The sequence below is a fragment of the Phyllobates terribilis genome, unplaced genomic scaffold (assembly GCF_046119375.1).
Source record: "Phyllobates terribilis strain yellow unplaced genomic scaffold, ASM4611937v1 Scaffold_3__8_contigs__length_932513732, whole genome shotgun sequence".
Taxonomy (NCBI): domain Eukaryota; kingdom Metazoa; phylum Chordata; class Amphibia; order Anura; family Dendrobatidae; genus Phyllobates; species Phyllobates terribilis.
The window spans coordinates 394,230,503-394,248,792 of NW_027362763.1; the positions used below are offsets into that span (position 1 = coordinate 394,230,503).

Genomic DNA, 18,290 nt, shown 5'->3' on the forward strand with positions numbered 1-18,290 from the left:
AATTTGAAGAAAGTCATTAACAATATCTGGTTTCATGAACGGATATCTAAAAAACTGTATCACTGCCCAATTGTATTAAAAGTACACTGCTCAAAAAAATAAAGGGAACATTTAAACAACACAATGTAACTCCAAGTCGATAATACTTCTGTGAAATCTACCTGTCCACTTATGAAGCAACACTGATTGTGAATCAATTTCTCCTGCTGTTGTGCAAATGGAACAGACAACTGGTAGAAATGATAGGCAATTAGCGAGATACCCCCTATAAAGGAGTGGTTCTGCAGGTGGTGACCACAGACCATTTCTCTTTTCTCATCATTTTTGGCTGTTGTTTTGGTCACTTTTTCATTTTGCCATTGCTCTCAACCCTAGAGGTACAGTAGCAGCAGGCCCCAAATGTGCATGTGTCTGCACAAACGGTTAGAAACTGACTCCATGAGGGTGGTATGAGGGCCCGTCTTCCACAGATGGGGGTTGTGCTCACAGCCCAACACCATGCAGGATGCTATGCATTTGCCACAGAACACCAGGATTGGCAAAGTCGCCACGGGCACCCTGTGCTCTTCACAGTTGAAAGCAGGTTCACACTGAGCACATGTGACAGACGTGACAGAGTCTGGAGACGCCGTGGAGAGTGATCTGCTGCCTGCAAAATCCTTCAGCATGACCGATTTCGCAGTGGGTCAGTAATCGTGTGGGGTGGCATTTCTTTGGAGGGCTGCACAGCCCTCCATGTGCTCGCCAGAGGTAGCCTGACTGCCATTAGGTACCGAGATGAGATCCTCAGACCCCTTGTGAGACCATTTGCTGGTGTGGTTGACCCTGGGTTCCTCCTAATCCAGGACAATGCCAGACCTCATGTGGCTGGAGTGTGTCAGCAGTTCCTGCAAGATGAAGGCATTGAAGCTATGGACTGGTCCGCCCATTCCCCAGACCTGAATCTGATTGAGCACATCTGGGACATCATGTCTCGCTCCATCCACCAACGTCACGTTGCACCACAGACTGTCCAGGAGTTGGCAGATGCTTTAGTCCAGGTCTGGGAGGAGATCCCACAGGAGACCATCTGCAACCTCATCAGGAACATGCCCAGGCATTAAAGGGAGGTCATACAGGCACGTGGAGGCCACACACAATACTGAGCCTCATTTTGACTTGTTTTAAGGACATTACATCAAAGTTGGATCAGCTTGTAGTGTGTTTTTCCACTTTAGTTTTGGGGGTGACTCCAAATCCAGGCCTCCATTGGTTAATAAATTTGATTTCCATTGATGATTTTTGTGTGATTTTGTTGTCAGCACATTCAACTTTGTACAGAACTAAGTATTCAATGAGAACATTTCATTCATTCAGATTTAGGATGTGTTATTTGAGTGTTTATTTTTTTGAGCAGTGTATATAAAACGCATACGAGGACAAAGTGCACCACTCCTCTATTAATCCCTATCTGCCAGTGTTATCTGGTTATATAGAAATAAGGTTTCATCCATAAATGATTCCTGTATAGGAATACTGATATTCTTGCCAAATGAGATAAAGGTACAGAACTATATCGTACTTTTAATTTTATTTTTATTTTCATATACCTTATGTGCAATTAACCTTCAGCGCTAATTGGCTATTATTTTACCTGTTTTTAATTCGGTTTTTGTAGCAACATGTAAAAATTGCCAGTCCAATAAGCAGCGGAGGATCATTTATTATAAGAACATCTATAAAAACGATTATTAAAACTGAGCACCAGTGCTACTGTTCTTAATTATAATTTGTACACTGTTAGGAATTTTTCATCAGAGTCCAGTAACCTCAAGTTACACCTCTGATTTATATCTCTACGTGTCACATGGTCAACATCTTGTTTACAGTGGGTACGGAAAGTATTCAGACCCCTTTAAATTTTTCACTCTTTGTTTCATTGCTGCCATTTGGTAAATTCTAAATAGTTAATTTTTTTTTCTCAATAAAGTACACTCTGCACCCCATCTTGACTGACAAAAAACAGAAATCTAGAAATTTTTGCAAATTTATTAAAAAAGAAAAACTGAAATATCACATTGTCATAAGTATTCAGACCCTTTGCTCAGTATTCAGTAGAAGCACGCTTTTGAGTCTTCTTGCGAATGATGCAAAAAGTTTTTCACACCTGGATTTAGGGATCCTCTGCCATTCTTCCTTGCAGATCCTCTTCAGTTCCGTCAGGTTGGATGGTGAACATTGGTAGACTGCCATTTTCAGTTCTCTCCAGAGATGCTCAATTGGGTTTAGGTCAGGGCTCTGGCTGGGCCAGTCAAGAATGGTCACAGAGTTGTTCTGAAGCTACTCCTTTGTTATTTTAGCTGTGTGCTTAGGGTCATTGTCTTGTTGGAAGGTGAACATTTGGCCAAGTCTGAGGTCCAGAGCACTCTGGAAGAGGTTTTCATCCAGGATGTCTCTGTACTTGGCCGAATTCATGTTTCCTTCAATTGCAACCAGTCGTCCTGTCACTGCAGCTGAAAAACAACCCCGTAGCATGATGCTGCCACCACCATGTTTCACTGTTGGGATTGTATTGGGCAGGTGATGAGCAGTGCCTGGTTTTCTCCACATATACCACTTTGAATTATCACCAAAAAGTTCTATCTTTGTCTCATCAAACCAGAGAATCTTATTTCTCATAGTCTGGGAGTCCTTCATGTGTTTTTGAGCAAACTCCATGGGGGCTTTCATATGTCTTGCACTGAGGAGAGGCTTCTGTCAGGCCACTCTGCCATAAAGGCAGACTCCAGACTCGTGGAGGGCTGCAGTGATAGTTGACTTTGTGGAACTTTCTCCTATCTCCCTACTGCATCTCTGAAGCTCAGCCACAGTAACCTTTGGGTTGTTCTTTACCTCTCTCACCAAGGCTCTTCTCCCACGATTGCTCAGTTTGGCTGGACGGCCAGGTCTAGGAAGACTTCTGGTGGTCCCAAACTTCTTCCATTTAAGGATTATGGAGGCCACTGTGCTCTTAGGAACCTTGAGTAAGTCTATGTGCCCACGATGCAGAAATGTTCCGGATTTTTTCATGAGCGTTTCTGCATCTCCCTGGCAGAAAAAACGCATTCGCATTTTACATGCATTTTTTCTGCCAAGGACAAGCATTTGTCTAGCGTTTTTAGTATGCGATTTTGTATGCTTTTGTCAAGTGCTTTTCCAAGCGATTTTAGCATCATTTGGAAAAGTGCTTGAAAGTTGGTAACACAATATAAATCCATGCAACCGGCATGGATTTATATTGTGTGACCATCATATTGTTAAAAAAAAAAGAATTAGAACGTAAAAAAGAAAAAATAACCTTATACTCACCTTCTGATGGCCCCCGCTCTGCTCCTGTCGTCACTGCTGGCTCCGTGGCGTATACCGGTAATGTAAAAGGACCTTCCATGACGTCAGCAGTCATGTGAATTATTTTAATTCTTTTTTTACTTACAGGTACTATGGTACCCAGGTCTGAAGGAGAGATTCCTCTTCTCCAGACCCGGGTACCATCCGCGCATTAATAGCATGTACATGTAGTCATGCGGATCTTATGCGATCCAATGCAAGTCAATGGCAGCGATTTCGCAGCGAATTCGCACTAGAATTGGTCTTGCTGCGGGATTTACTGCAATGCGAATTCGCAGCGGAAATTTCCGCATGATGTGCACAGCACATGCGAATTTGTATTGCAGTAAATGGCAGACCTATTACAAGCGATTTTAATGCGTTTTCGCAGAGAAAATATGCCACAAAAACGCATTAAAATCGCTTTGTGTGCACATAGCCTAATGCAGAAATTCTTTTGTAACCTTGGCCAGATCTGTGCCTTGCCACAATTCTGTCTCTGAGCTCCTTGGGCAGTTCATTTGAGCTCATGATTCTCATTTGGTCATGCATTGTGAGCTGTGAGGTCTTATATAGACACGTGTGTGCCTTTCCAAATCAAGTCCTATCAGTTTAATTAAACACAGCTGGACTCCAATGAAGGAGTAGAACCATCTCAAGGAAGATCACAAGGAAATGGACAGCATGTGACTTAAATATGAGAGTCTGAGCAAAGGGTCTGAATACTTATGACCATGTGATATTTCAGTTTTTCTTTTTTAATAAATTTGCAAAAATTTCTACATTTCTGTTTTTTGTCAGTCAAAATGGGGCACAGAGTGTACTTTAATGAGAAAAAATTAACTTTTTAGAATTTACCAAATGGCTGCAATGAAACAAAGAGTGAAAAATTTAAAGGGGTCTGAATACTTTCCCTACCGACTATAATTGTTCTTTATTGAAGTAAAGTTTGAGTTCTACATCTCAAGTGGTTACATAATGCAATAAAATTGAGGTAAATTATTGCTAACAAAGCAGATCCACTGCAAAAGCACCTGAAAAGTCATTAAAAAAAATTCTTGAAAGACTGCTCTATTAATTTCTATTGTAAAACCATTTTGCTGTTCATATGTTCAGTCCTTTAAGCTTTTATTTTCTGCTTCATGTTTTTAAAATTACCTATAGGAAAAAAATTATATGCCACTTCTTTAACTCCTCCTTTTCCCCCTCCACCAACCCACTTTTCTGCCACCAAACGCTGATAAGTACTTGATCACTCAATTTTTAGCAGTATTTTTCTTTTTCGTGTGTCCTGCTGCCGCCGATCAGTGACTGATCAGCGTCTGTGATCGCTGTTTTCCAGGACTTTCTTTTCAGCCACAGTGCATTGATCAGTGATGCAAATCACTGATCTTCACTTGTGCTCTCTGTTTTCCACAATATTTGTATTTCACTAACAATTTTTTCTACCCTCACCCATTTGCACCACTCCGTGTGTACGTCCTACAGTCGCCAAGCCGCTGATCAGACATACACCACTGATTAGCAGCCATGCTCATTTTTGACAAGGACTTTTTTTTTAATTCCCTTTTTGCACCACATCAGTGCATGCGCACTACAGCTGTTGAGCACTGGTCAGTGACGAACATCACTAACAGGACTTCAGTTATTTATTTTTTGTGTAAAAAAATAATAAAAAAAAATCATTTGGATTAGTTGATAGGACTAGATTAGGGACCGTAAACATATACTGTAGTAAACGTCGTCTACTACAGTATTTTTTACTGAATTAAATTAGTTAGTGAAGATAGAGAGTATAAATATATCGTAGTAATTGTCATCTATGGTATTTTATACTGAATTGAGCTAGAGTTAGTGTCAGATAATAAGCAGTAAAAATATACCATAGTCTACTAGAGTATTTTTACTGAATTGAGTTAGTGTCAGTGCGAAAAAAAATAATCCGTTAATCCGTCCTACAGCCATTGTTGAACATTGATCATTGACGCTCATCAGTGATCAACCCCCTGATGTTGCTTGTTTTTCTATCTTTTTCTTTCTTTTCTAAATAAAAAAAAGTTTACAACAAGCACTCACACACACACACCTGAATAAAATTTGGTAGTCACACAAACAACACAAACGTAAAGAAAAATGTCCCGCTCGTCCCAATCACTGTATTCAGCGGAGGAGTCATATGTCTTCCTTGTCTCCAACACTGATAGTGAGGGAGACAATCTCACCTTCCTTTATTTTTCCTCCTCCTCTTCATCAAGTGATGATGAACTGCTACGCAGACCCCTGAGGGCGGAAACTGAACCAGCACCCACTGTTACGGACCCACACCTCCCGAAGATTATGAGCCACTGATTCCTGATTTTGGGGCACAATTAGGAATCAAATTTGGCCTCACAGACATGGACTTTTTCAAAGTCTTTTTCTCTGAGGATTTTGAAAACTTCACGGTGGCCCAAACAAACTTGTACGCCCAGCAATTTTTGGCACAAAACTGCCCTTCATCATTTTTTCTAACTGGACTCCTGTAGACGCAGTAGAAATTTTGACATTTTGAGGCCTGGTCTTTAACATGGGCATAGTGAAGAAGCCAGAACTTCGGCAATATTGGAGTGTTTATGTTTTATACAGCACTGCAGTGTTCCGAATGGCAATGACCTGTAAACGTTTTGAGCCCATCCAAAAATGTTTGCATAACACCAACTTTGTGCGTCTTTTCAAAGTTCTTTTCTGATCACTTCAGCAACAAGTTTGCTGAGGTGTACTTGCCCCACAGGGACATCTGCGTTGATGAGTCCCTAATCCACTTGAAAAGGAGGCTTCCAGCAATACCTGCTCAGTAAGAGGGCCAGGAATGGGATTAAGCTGTCAAACTGTGTGAGAGTACCTCAGTGTACACCCACAAGTTAAGGGTTTATGAAGGGAAGGACTGTCGGAGTGAAGCCCCTGAATGCCTTCCTGTCCTAGGAGTGAGTGGGAAAATTGTGGGGGATTTAGTGCACCTACTGCTGGATTAAGGTTATCACCTCTATGTGGATAACTTTTATACCAGCATCCCCCTCTTCAAGTCCCTCTCTGTGTGAGCTACTGCAGCCTGCGATACTGTCCTCAAAAATCAGAGATGCCTCCTTAAGACTCTAATTGGGCAGCTGCTCAGAAAGGGTGAGAGCAGAGCCCAATGTAGCGACAACATGCTAGTGGTCAAGTAAAAGGACAAGACAGATGTCTTTTTCTTGACCACCATACATAGTAATGGCAGCACCCCCAGCACTGCACAAGGTACCTCTACACAGGTCCACAAACCACAGTGCCATGAGAAAAGCCAAGGTGTGGTACAAGAAGCTGGCCGTGCACATTGTACAGATGTCAGTGCACAATGCTTTCGTGCTATCATGATGTGCAGACCAGACCGGTATGTCGTATCTTCAGTTCCAGGAGGTAGTGATCAAGGCCCTACTCTTTGGAGATCAGGAAAGAGCGGGCCTCAGTACTTCCGGAACTGAAGGTGCTCATATCGTACCAGACAATCATTTCCCCGGGGAGGTCCCTCAAAGTGCAAAAAAAGAAGGTCACAAAAGAGGTGCTGAGTGTGTTACAGAAGTGGGTTACGCAAGGACACCACTTAACAATGTGACACCTGCCCTGACAAACCTGGCCTGTGTATAAAAGAATGCTTCAGACTGTATCACACATCCATGGACTACTAAATTCATTTCTGACTTACACACCTCATGTATGCCAACCTGATGAACACTACACAACACACGTATGCCAACCAGATAAACACTACACTATTCACGTATACCAACCTAATACACTCTACACAACTTACGTATGCCACTACATTATAAAATTTACATACCAGGAAACAGTAGATCAGTTCCAAAATGGGGTCAATTGTGGGGCATTTCCACTGCTTAGGCACATCAGGGGCTCTTCAATCGCGACATAATGCCCGCAGACCATTCCATCAAAGTCTGCATTCCAAAACATCTCTCCTTCCCTTCAGAGCCCTGTAGTGCGCCCAAACAGTGGTTTTCCTCAACATGTGGGGTATCAGTGTACTCAGGAGAAATTACACAACATATTTTGGGGTCCATTTCCTCCTGTTACCCTTGTAAAAATAAAAAAATTGGGGCAAAAATATAATTTTTGTGGAAAAAATTAGATTTTTTTATTTTCATGGCTCTACGTTATAAACTTCTATGAAGCACCTGGGGGTTCAAGGTGCTCACCACACATATAGATAAGTTCCTTGGGGGGGTCCAGTTTCCAAAATCCAAAATGGAGTCACTTGTGGGGGGGTTTCCACTGTTTAGACACATCAGGGGTTCTCCAAACGCGACATGACGCCTGCAGACCATTCCATCAAAGTCTGCATTCCAAAACATCACTCCTTCCCTTCCGAGCCCTGCAGTGTGCCCAAACAGTGGTTTTCTTCCACATATGGGGTATTAGCGTACTCAGGAGAAATTACACACCATATTTTGGGGTCCATTTTCTCCTGTTACCCTTGAAAAAATCAAAAAAATTGGGGCTAAAATATAATTTTTGTGGAAAAAATGAGATTTTTTTAATTTTCTCGGCTCTACGTTATAAACTTCTATGAAGCACCTGGGGGTTCAAGGTGCTCACCACACATCTAGATAAGTTCTTTGGTGGGTCCAGTTTTCAAAATCCAAAATGGAGTCACTTGCAGGGGGTTTCCACTGTATAGGCACATCGGGGGCTCTGCAAACGCAGCATAGCGTCTGCTTTCGATTCCAGACAATTTTGCATTGAAAAAGTCAAACAGTGTTCCTTCCCTTCCAAGCCCTGTCATGCTCCCAAACAGTGGTTTTTCCCCACATATGGGGTATCAGCATGCTCAGGAAAAATTGCACAACACATTTTGGGGTCCATTTTCTCCTATAACCCTTGTAAAAATATTTGGGTTTAAATTACATTATTTGTGAAAAAAGTTAAATGTTTATTTTTCCCTTCCACATTCCTTTAATTCCTGTGAAGCACCTGATGGTTAATATACATCTTGAATGTGGTTTTGAACACCTTGAGGGGTGCAGTTTTTAGAATGGTGTCACTTTTGGGTATTTTCTGTCATACAGACCCCTCAAAGTCACTTCAAATGTGATGTAGTCCCTACAAAAATGGTTTTGTAAATTTTGTTGTAAAAATCGGAAATCACTGGTCAACTTTTAACCATTGTAACTTCCTAACAAAAAAAATTATGCTTCCAAAATTGTGCTCATGTAAAGTAGACATGTGGGAAATGTTATACTATTTTGTGTGACATACCTCTCTGATTTTAAGGGCATAAAAATTAAAAGTTTGAAAATTGCAACATTTTCCATTTTTGACAAATTTCCGTTTTTTTCACAAATAAACACAAGTCATATCGAATAAATTTTGCTACTATCAAGAAGTACAATATGTCATGAGAAAACAGTCTCAGAATCAGTGGGATCCAATGAAGCATTCCAGAGTTATTATGTCATAAAATTACTGAGGTTAGAATTGTAAAATTTGGCCTGGTCATGAAGGTGCAAACGGCCTTGGGGGTCAAAGAGGTTAAAGCTTCTCTTGATGAAATCTGCTCGAATCTAGACACTGTCCAATCAAAAGGTATAAGTGTAGGTTCACATTCACACTGTGGCCATTAAGAAACAAAACCTAGGATAAAAACAATGAGGAAATACCTAGTCGTAGTACATGTAAATTGCATAGCGTACTTACCTGACACTAGTTTGATCAAAAAAGTGTAAAATCCATCCCAACATGACCTATGTACAATAATCAAGAAGAATACAGCACTTCAGGTCAGTGGGTGCCAAAGTAGTGTCCTATCCTGTAACTTAGTAGATATGAAATTTAGCACTGAGATGCAATGAAAAGTTGATATTTATTGAATGGCAGCAATCCAAATTTTTAGACGTTTCTTCCTATACAATAGACCTTCATGAGTATACAGATCTCCCAGGAAGGAATGCTTAATACAGCGAAACAGCGCAGTGGCAAGCAAGTGGTATCCACCGCTAAAGACAAGGGGAAGAAAGCATTGCGCTGTTCTTGTGGATTAAACATTACTTCCTGAGAAAGCAGTCTGTATACTCATGAAGGTCTGCTGTACAGAACATAACATCTACATTTTAGATTGGTGTTATTCAATAAATATCAACTTTTCATTGCATCTGAATGCCGAGTTTCGTAATTCTCCCTATATACACACATGAAACACACTGGTCAATCAACTTGAGCAGTGCGGTGAGAAGACAGCCATACAGCATTGGGTTAGTCTTGTCTCTGTCTATGATACCTGGCCAGCTCTTGCAACCATGCTTTTTCTGAGACACTTAAGCCTGGCAATCGTTCAGCCAAGCTTAGATTTATGCTGTCTGTAGTTTGGGGAACATGCATCGAGATAAATGTTCCTTTTATAGAGTATACAAAGAAAGTAACTGTTAAAAGGCACAATAGTACTTATGCCAGTTTAAATAGCTAGAAATGAGGATGAAGATTTAATGGTATGCTGTCTAAATTAACATAGCAATATAAATTACAATTTCTAACTCAAGACTTAAGTTCAATAAGATGTTAACACATTTATAAATAGTTTCTGTATCAGTTTCCCTTTTGTTTCAAGATTCAGAGACAAACCGTAAAAAACTGGTGTCCCTCAGATTCTTTTTACACTATAAATATAGTGTATCATTAGCTCACGCAATCTTTTCTTTTGATGACACAAAATATAAACTTCAAATCCAAAACAGATTAACACTGACTAAATTTCTAAACCAGTGAAATGTTAAAAAGGCTCTTAGCAACTGCTGCTGCATTATCACATCTTCCCATTCATTTGTGTCCCTTGAAAGTGAAGGTCCTTAACATGCAATATTTTCGTGATATGTTATGACAAGTTATACTAGGTTTTCTTTGCAGGAAATACGCAACTGCAATATCATTAGAGCTGAAATGCCCCTTTAAACCATTAAGAACTCTGTAAGTCATGACATTTTCAGTTTTAGAGGAAGAAGTACAAATGATACCAATAGAGATGAGTGGGTAAGGCAAAAATTAGAATTCACCTGTTCATGCAGTTTTTCTCGGGAAATTCGATTTGCGGAGAAGTTATTTTGCAGGAATTTAAAGTTAATTTGTCACCCCTGGGATTTATCTGACCTACTAATATGGGCATACAGGTGATAGAAATGTAAATCTATTTATACCTGTATGCCTCATATTACAGGTCTTGTTGGTGTGAAATGTCTTCTTATTCTTACAAGTTTCTGATGGGTTCTAATCCCAGGGCCCCCAATAAATCCGCACCTCCTGTGTGAATGATAACGCTTCCCATCTCCCCTGCATGTCACAGTGCCCTGTAACGGGCAGTTGTGGCGGCCAAATCCCGCACCTTTGCACTTCTCTTTTTACAGAAGGCACATTTGTACTATGTACTATGCAGTCATAGTACTGCATGGATCTTGTGCGCAGGTGCCGGGAAATCACAGTCACTTGCCGGCGCATGCGCACAAAACTCCATACATTATTAGAACAGGAGTTACTTCCATGAAACAACCAATTTAAATAGCAGTTAGTCAATGGTGTTCCTCTTCACTGTAGCTACTAATAATTTGATATCGCTAGTTGTACATAACCATGATTCCACTTTATATTATATACATGACATTTGAGACTGATATTTTATGTATTTTAAAAGACAAAAATGACAAAAAATACTTAAATTTTTTTTTTTTTGAAGCACTTTGCTTTATACTGTTTTGGCTAAAATATATTCTGTTAGTTGTTTCTATTACCAACACATGTACAGCACTATGTAGCCACTGTAGAGATTTGCTGTCTCTCTGAACTTAAATGACTATAAATTAATTCTGTATGCTAAACAGGAGATAGTTGTAGTGACGCGCCCCCTGGGCTGTGGGGTACCCAGAGTCGGGCCGGTGTATGCTGGGGGTTGTAGTCACTGTGGCGGTGACCCGGTCCGTGACCCAGGGCGGTCAATCCAGGGGTAATATATATATATAGGTGATATAATGTCCGACTACTCCACCTGTGGAGTGCGGCTAATGAGGCCGCCGCTGCGGAACAGTCCTCTGAAGTTGATGGTTTGGCAGCAAGGGTGGTATAACTCCCCACAGGAAGAGTGTAGCTTCAGGGCAGTGTGTGTGGATGATGGTGGCTATTGTGCAGGAAGTCAATAATAAACACGGAGTCAGTGTGATGCAGTCCCAGTGATGCAGTCCCAGATGACACTTTAAACAGGCCTGGACTGGAGTACTGGCTAGTGATAAGAGTCCGGTCAGCCTGGAAGCAAGCATAGAGTCCTCCTTGCCAGGTGGAGTTGTAGGCCTGCCGTTCTTACTTTACTCTTTGGCTTCCCTGTTTGTAGCTGCATTGCAGCCCACGTCCCTGAGTGTAACGTGCGGTGCTCACCCGTATGGCTGGTAGCGCGGGCCTTGTGGATGCTTTGCTCCTCCGTGGCGGTGCTGGTCCCTCTGTGCTGCTGAGCCTCCGGGCGTCTGATGGGGCCAGGAGACCTGCAATCTCCTGCCCTGCGGTATCTGCTGCTGGGCCTGCAATGCCCCGCAGCCTCAGACTCCGGTGTCCGGTCCTCTGTGATGATCAGCTACGACGAGCTTCCTCAGCTCCAGTCCCTAGCTCCTCTCTCCTCCATGTCCTAAACTCAACTACTGATACTAAGACTAACTAACCCCACCCCCAGATTCCAGTTGCCAAGGGGAGGGGTATCCCCTTGCTGGTCTGGAGCCAGGAAAGTGTTGCATGTGTAGTGTACCTGACTAAAAGGACCCCTGCTTGCTTCCAGGCATGGCAGTACCTATTTAGAAGAAGGCAATACCACTGTGGCAACCGGACCCTCTGGGGTGCTACATTCCCCCCTAGTTAACTTCAGTGCTGCGGGACTGAGAATATTTTTCAAAAGTAACAATAACATTAACAATAACAGGCACATTAGAAAATTTACAAACATTACAGTCTTTAACAGGTTACAGCATAATCTGCAACCAGGTGTCCATTCCACTGAGCAAGATGCAATGGTAGCAGCATGACGGACCCGTCCAAAGCCCTCAACGGAGGCCCTGGGGTGGCTGCAGGGCATAAATGATCCACGTGCTGGACCACATCTTCGGCCACCTTCACCGAGTTTTTGTTCAGTGGTCTTTCAATAAGGGGCACTTTAACAAGTGCAACTATTTACAAGGGAAAGTTCTTTGGTTATTCACCGTCCATAACCTAAAAGTCTCTGGACCCTTGTCGGGTAACTGGATAAACACATATTAAACATTTCAAATTAGCAATGTCTCTGGCATACCCTTGCGGGTAACTATATATAGCATACATTTTAATACTTTTATACTTTATAGTCTACATTTTAATTTCTCCAATGGGCAGGGAGCGCTGACCTTTTGTACTTCCGGTGGATCTACGTAGTACACTATTTGTCACTGCTCTACCCTGGTCCCTTATGTCTACCCCTGGTGTGGTGGGTTCAGTGTAGACTACACTACGGGCAGTTTGAGGTAGCACTGGTAGGTTGGGCAATTTCCTACGAACTCTTTGGCTCACCATGGGTACGACAGGTTCACTATTAGCAGAGGGTAGATTCTCCTGGTCTGCTGATGATGAGGCTTCTGTCTCTGGGGCCGACTGGTCTTCCAGCTGTTCTGGGACTTCCGCAGCTTCCGGTGAGGCCGCTTGGAGAAAGGTAATGACCGGTACTACAATTGCATTGTTTACCTGTGTCCACGACCGGGGAAATTCTCCGAGTACTGTTTGGACCACTTCCTCCACTTCTTCTGAGGGCTGAGGGTTGGCTTAATTTTCCTTAGTGTGTTTTAACTGCTCAGGACATATCTTCAAGTGATCTCTGGAAACTGCCGCTTATGTTTCTCCTCCATCTTTGCTGATGAGGCACACTTTGGTGTTATCGTAACTCGAGGGTAGGATGGTGTATGGCTCTACCTACCACTGATCATCTAGTTTGTGGAGTCGTCTCTTTCTCTTAAGGACTTGTTCTCCAGGTAACAAGGGGACAGCAGGTGCATGTTGATTATAAGTTTTCTCTTGCTTTTGTCTTGCCTGGGACAAGCTTCTTTCAACACTCTCTTGCACTATGCGGTATTGTTGCTGCCGCTTGGTATCCCAATCCGCATCTGGTGAGGTTGTCTCTGGTGTTAGGACTCCCATGTCCAAGTCGATGGGCAGCTTACCAGGTATTGCCCTCATCAGGTAAGCGGGTGTACAATTGGTGGAGTTTACTTGGATATGGTTATAGAGGTCCACCAGATCTGGTAGCTTTTCTGGCCACAGGCTGCGTTCCTCAAGGGGCAACGTCTTCAGCAGGTCTATCACCACCTGGTTCATCTTCTGACACAACCCGTTGGTCTGGGGGTGATACGGCATTGTCCTGATTTTCTTGCAGCTGTACAGGTTGCAGAATTCCTGGAACTCCTCCGCTTCGAAGGCTGGACCTTGGTCAGTAAGCACACGTTCTGGGTAACCGTGCGGGTGACAGAAATGCTGTTGGAATGCTTTGGCTGCTGTCTGAGCCATCTGGTCCTTTACTGGCACTACTACCAGGAACCGGGAGTAGTGGTCTACGATGGTGAGAGCGTAGACATAGCCTGACCTGCTTGGGGCTAGCTTCACGTGGTCCAAGGCTACCAGTTCAAGTGGCTGTTTGGTGATGATGGGCTGCAGGGGAGCCCTCTGGCTGTCACTGTCTTTTCGCCTCAGGTTGCTTGGTCCGCATTCTCGACACCACCTCTCGATTGCTTTCCTCATGCCAGCCCAGTAGAACCATTCACGTAGCAGGACTTCCAACTTCTTCCAGACAAAGTGTCCCGCCCCATCATGGTACGCTTCCAAGACCATTGATGCATCCAGCCTCAGGACTACCACCTGCCAGACCAATTCATGTGTCCAGGAGTTGATGGCTCTTCGACACAGCTTCCCTTCATAGATGAATAGCTTGCCCTTCTCCTTCCACAGCTGTTTGGTCTCCTCTGTAGCATCTGAATCAGGGTACGAGTCAGCTCGTGTCAGCAACTCCTTGACTAGGCTGACAGCCGGGTCACTATCTTGTGTCTCTGCCCATCCATGGTGGGGCAATGGATTGAACGTGGCCTCTCTGTTGGTGTAGCACCTGTTCTTCACACAATGGGAGCACTGGATTACTCCATGACGGTGGAAAGCGGGGATCTCTATCTCCTCCAGCTCTTCCGGGTCTTCTCCCCCATCTGGCAAGTTAGACATCCTGGACAGTGCATCGGCGTTTGCATTCTTGCGCCCAGCCCGGTACTTGATGGTGAACTCATAATTAGACAGTCGGGCCATCCATCTTTGCTCCAGGGCACAAAGCTTTGCAGTCTCCAGGTGTGTCAGCGGGTTGTTGTCTGTGAAGACGGTGAATTTGGAGGAGGCGAGATAATGTTTGAAGTGCTTGGTCACAGCCCAGACTACGGCGAGGAACTCCAACTTGAAGGAGCTGTAGTTATCAGGGTTCCTTTCTGTGGGCCGGAGCTTCCTGCTGGCAAAGGCAATCACTCTTTCTCTGCCCTGCTTTATCTGGGACAGCACAGCTCCCAATCCCACGTTGCTCGCGTCTGTATGGAGTATGAAGGGTTGGCCATAGTCTGGGTAGGCCAGGATCTCGTCTCCTGTGAGAGCCATCTTCAGCCTGCTGAAGGATTCATCTTCCGGCTTATCCCATTTAAATGGAGGCTTCGGGTTTTTGGCCTTCCTGGACTGGCCTACTAGGAGGTCCTGCATGTGTGCCACCAGCTTGGTGAAGCCTTGGATAAATCTTCGGTAGTAGCCCACCAACCCGAGGAACTGCCGCACTTCCTTGATAGTGGAGGGTCTTGGCCAGTCCTTGATTACTGTGACCTTGTCAGGGTCCGGTGCTACACCTTCAGCGCTTACCACATGACCTAGGTACTGTACCTTGGGCTTCAACAGGTGGCATTTTGACGGCTTTACCTTCAGGCCAAAACCAGCTAGGGCTTCAAACACCTCTGCCAGGTGCTTCAGTTGGTCTTCATAGGACTTGGAGTAGACTATCACGTCATCCAGGTACAGCAGGACTGTCTCGAAGTTCTTATGTCCTAGACAGCACTCCATCAACCGCTGGAAGGTTCCTGGGGCATTGCAAAGCCCGAATGGCATGCAGTTGATCTCGCTGAGGCCCATCAGCGTTGTGAATACAGTCTTTTCTTTATCCGCCTCTGCTACAGGAACCTGCCAATACCCACTAGTGAGATCCAAAGTAGAGAAATAATTAGCAGATCTTAAGGCAGCTAGTGACTCCTCAATCCTGGGTAAAGGGTATGCATCTTTATGTGTGATGCGGTTAATTTGCCTGTAGTCTACACACATTCTCATTGTACCATCCTTTTTCCTCTCGAGAACTAATGGAGCTGCCCAGGGGCTACAACTATCTCTTATCACCCCAGCCTCCTTCATCTCCCGTAACATCCCTTTGGCATTTTGGTAGTGTGCTGGGGGTACAGTCCGGTACCTTTCTTTTGTGGGTGGATGGTCTCCTGTAGGGATATGGTGTTGAACCCCTTTCACCTGCCCAAAGTCAAGCGGGTGTTTGCTGAAGACCCTTTCATACTCCTGGACCACCTGGTATACTCCATGTTTTTGGTGCTGAGGGGTGGAGTCAGTGCCCACATGTAGCTTCTGACAACAGTCCTCCATCTGTCCTTTGGAGCCATTATCCTCCGCCGGTTTGGATGGAGGTAAGGGTTCCACTGTTTTTATAGAATTGTTGCTGATGGTGAATAATTTGGCTAGGGTAGCATACCGGGGCAAATGGACTTCTTTCTCCCCAATATTTAGGATGCGGACTGGCACTCTCCCATGGTGGACATCAACCATCCCCCTGGCTGTCAAGATGGTGGGCCTACTGTCAGAGTTTACGGGCTCTACCAGGGCCTGGTAATCTCTACCCCTGAGACCGATTGCTGCCCGGCACCATATCAACATTTCACTTCTTGGGGGCATGGCAATGGGGAACGGGTCACTCATCCTGACACTGCCAATTTCACCACCAGACAGTTCTACCTGTTGTCTTCTCATGTGGGCTCTGATCTCTCTCTGCAGAACCCGCTGCTGACTGGAACTGGCGGTCTCCGCAACCTGCTGTAAGAAGACAATAATCTCTGAAAGACAATTTTCAATGACATTAGTGCCTAAGGTTATCATGGGATGACTTTCTCAGCGATCAATGTCAACAATTATCATTCCTTATGATGGCAACTCTACTCTGCCAATTTTTATGGTCACTTCATTATACCCCACCTGAGGTAAGGGTTAACCATTGCTGGCATAGATGCTAAGATGGTCATCTGGATGGCGTGTAATGTCTGAATCAGTCCGGTATCGTTTATAAAGAATAGTGGTCACCTGGGATCCAGTGTCCAGCAACGCGCTCATCGGAAAGCCGTCAACCACGATAGGTAGGACCGGCCGTCCTCCCATGTACTTATCTCGCCTGCTTTGTGGGCCTGGTGGTCTTACTCCTGGGGGTTGGCCCTCTGCCCCAGGTTTTGCTCGTTTAAATTATTGCAGTATCTTGCATAGTGTCCTGCCTTGTGACAGCGGCGGCAGATGGGTTGACCGTCCTGGTCGTAGCGGTCGCTGTTCCTCCTTCTGATTGGTGGAATCCTCTGTCGTCGCCACGAGACTTCCTCCGGACTGGGAGCCAGCTGGATCTTCTCCTTGGGGAACACTTGCATGGACTGCACCGTTTTGGCTAGTGCAGCTACACTTTTAGTCAGCTCTTGGACCTGAAGGTGCAGGTCTGTAGACGGCGATTGCCCAGAGTCTGTGCATCAGCTCCTACAGGTTCTGGGGAAAAGGATGTCACCTCCTACTGGTATGTGATAGCTGGGCGCCGGTGGGATGTAGCACCACCTGGTGTTGACTCTCGCAGCACCCGGATGGCTCTGTCTTAAAATTGTGCAAAGTCCAGATCAGGGTTTTGCAGAGCCATTATGCGCTGTTGTGTCCGGTGAGCGCTGGACAGGAGCCCCTCAATAAACTGCTCAGTTAGCAATTTATTCTCATCTCGCACACTGTCGGGGTCTACTTGTTGGATCGCCCGCAGCGCCTCCTGCAGATTTAAAGCATAGTCCCGCACACTGTCCTGCACCCTTTGCTTGCACCCGTAAAACTTCATTTTTATCTCAGCTGTAGTGCGGGTGTGAAAGGTGTCCTTTAATCGGGCCAGTATTTCCTTCACTGTCCCTTTGTCTCTGGCTGACCAGGACTTCACTTCTCTCTGGGCTGCACCAATCAACTGGCCTATGAGGATGCTCACTTTCTGTTCCTCAGACAGAGGGTACACTTTAAATAAGCTGTGCAGTCTTTCTTTAAAGTCACTCAGGGTGTGCGACTCTCCTGAGTACTGGGGCAACCAAGCCGCCCCCAGTATATATAACATGGAGAATGGCATTACCGTGGCAGTGGCCGCGCCTGCGGCTGAACTTCCCTCCATATTGGGCGTCTTCCTCCCCCCTAGTGAACCGTGGCCTACCTTCTTTCACTTTGCTTCCCGTAGACCGCAGTTCCGCAGGCAATGGTCTCCTTTTAGGACCTGGCATCGCATGTGTCTGTCGTCAGCGCTCGCTGGGGCTCCTTCCAGGACCTGGCGCTGCGTCAGTGCGTGAGGCGGGGCTTGGGCTTCGCGCGCTTCCAGCGGTTACGCCCCTCTTCTTCCCGCGCGGCGACCCGGAAATGGCGGACAATGGCGGGAAACAGCGGCAATTGGCGCGAAACTTCACCACGGTATGCGACACAGTTCTTTAAGTCGCACAGTACCCGGTGGCAAAGGGCACAAAATCCTGCCGACTACGCCAAAGTTGACTCGCCCCCTGGGCCGTGGGGTACCCGGAGTCGGGCCGGTCTAT

The 18,290-nt window shown here is 44.8% G+C and overlaps 1 protein-coding gene across 3 annotated transcripts in view; it reads left to right on the plus strand.

The window, feature by feature from the left end:
• Nucleotides 1–18,290, plus strand: part of COL19A1 (collagen type XIX alpha 1 chain) — a 1,587,177-nt gene that overhangs the window by 1,218,759 nt on the left and 350,128 nt on the right. The window lies entirely within an intron of this gene.